This window comes from Nanorana parkeri, unplaced genomic scaffold (genome assembly GCF_000935625.1).
Source record: "Nanorana parkeri isolate BGI_ZX_2015 unplaced genomic scaffold, ASM93562v1 scaffold81, whole genome shotgun sequence".
Taxonomy (NCBI): Eukaryota; Metazoa; Chordata; class Amphibia; order Anura; family Dicroglossidae; genus Nanorana; species Nanorana parkeri.
The window spans coordinates 138,512-140,589 of record NW_017306349.1 but is presented as its reverse complement, the minus strand read 5'-3'; positions in this window follow the sequence as shown (position 1 = coordinate 140,589).

Genomic DNA, 2,078 nt, shown 5'->3' with positions numbered 1-2,078 from the left:
TAACCGGATAGCTTGGGGGGACCAGCGCTGTCACATGGTCTGCTATTGTTATAGGTACTCCCTTGTTTAAAGGTTATTTTTTTATCAGGCCAAGCGACATGAGAAGGTTTTTTATTCAAGGGAGTATAGGTTTGTGTGTGTCGGGGGAGAGTCTGGGGGGAGGTGAGGGAAGGTTCTTGGAAGTACAGGTGGGGGTTCAGGCAAGTAAAGGTGGATAGGAAAGGGGTTCATAGGAGTAAAGGTGGATGAAAGGGGGAAGGTTCTTGGTAGTATGGGTGGGAATTCATGGGAGTAAAGGTGGATGGAAGGGGGAAGGTTCTTGGTAGTATGGGTGGGAATTCATGGGAGTAAAGGTGGATGAAAGGGGGAAGGTTCTTAGTAGTATGGGTGGGAATTCATAGGAGTAAAGGTGGATGGAAGGGGGAAGGTTCCTGGTAGTATGGGTGGGAATTCATAGGAGTAAAGGTGGATGGAAGGGGGAAGGTTCTTGGTAGTATGGGTGGGAATTCATGGGAGTAAAGGTGGATGGAAGGGGGAAGGTTCTTGGTAGTATGGGTGGGAGTTCATGGGAGTAAAGGAGGATGGAAGAGGGAAGGTTCAGGAGATTATTGGAGGGAGTTCATAGGAGTAAAGGTGGATGGAAGGGGGAAGGTTCTTGGTAGTATGGGTGGGAATTCATGGGAGTAAAGGTGGATGGAAGGGGGAAGGTTCATAGTAATGTAGGTGGGAGTCCATGGGAGTAAAGGAGGATGGAAGAGGGAAGGTTCAGGAGATTATTGGAGGGGGTTCATAGGAGTAAAAGTGGATGGAAAGAGGAAGGTTTGTGGGAGTATAGATGGGGGTTTCATAGGATTAAAAATGCATGGAAGGGGGGAGGTTCATGGTAGTATAGGTGTAAGAGATCCCCTGTAACCGCGCATGCGCCAAGTGTACCCTCCCGTTCTGTCGGGAGACGCACTTTGCCGGGCATGCGCAAAAGCTGTGGACCTGCCGTGGAAAAGCGCGCCAAGACGACGCACAGGAAGTGACTCATCAACCTGATAACCTCCCCTATATAAACCAGGTCTGAGCACCACCATATTGCTGGTTCATCGTCAGCTCTCCTGTGATCTTGTTTGCCTTGTGTTATTATCTGCCTGACCTGCTGTGACCCGGATTCGTCTTGACTACTCTTGCCTGCTGCCTGCCCCTGACCTCGGATTTGCTTACTGGGCTCCGCTTCTGCCTGACCCTTGTGTACCTTTTGCCCGATTGGTTTTGACTTCGGCCCGTTTTCCCGGATATTGGATTTCGCCTAGGAATCATACAAACCCCTGGATTTCGGCTTGCACGGTGTTATCACCACTGGCACCCATGCCACTCGCTTTCTACTTGGACTCTGTCTACATCCTCAGAGTCCAAGGGACACGAGGTGCAAGGGAGGCCTCCTCACACATTCAGTCTTCAAACCAGGTACGTGACAATAGGTGGGAGTTCATGGGAGTAAAGTGGATGGAAGGAGGAAGGTTCATGGAAATTTAGGTTCATGTGAGTAAAAGGTAATGCAAGAGCGAAGTGATGGAAGAGGGAGGGTTGGTGAGAACATAGGTGAGGGATCATGGGAGTAACAGAGGTGGATGGAAGGAGGAAGGTTCATGGAAATTTAGGTTCATGTGAGTAAAAGGTAATGCAAGAGCGAAGGTTCTGGAGATTATTAAAGGGCGGTTCATAGGGTAAAAAGTGGATGGAAAGAGGAAGGTTCATGGGAATATAGATGGGGTTCATAGGAGTAAAGGTGAATGGAAGGAGTAGGGTTCATAGAAATATAGGCAGGATTTCATGGGAGCAAAGGTGGATGGAAGGGGAAGGTTCATGGGAATATAAGTGGGACATTATGAGAGTAATGAAGAGGGAAGGTTCTGGAGATTATTAAAGGGCGGTTCATAGGATTAAAAGTGGATGGAAAGAGGAAGGTTCATGGGAATATAGTTGGGGACGGGGTACATAGGAGTAAAGGTGAATGGAAGGAGTAGGGTTCATAGAAATATAGGCAGGATTTCATGGGAGCAAAGGTGGATGGAAGGGGAAGGTTCATGGGA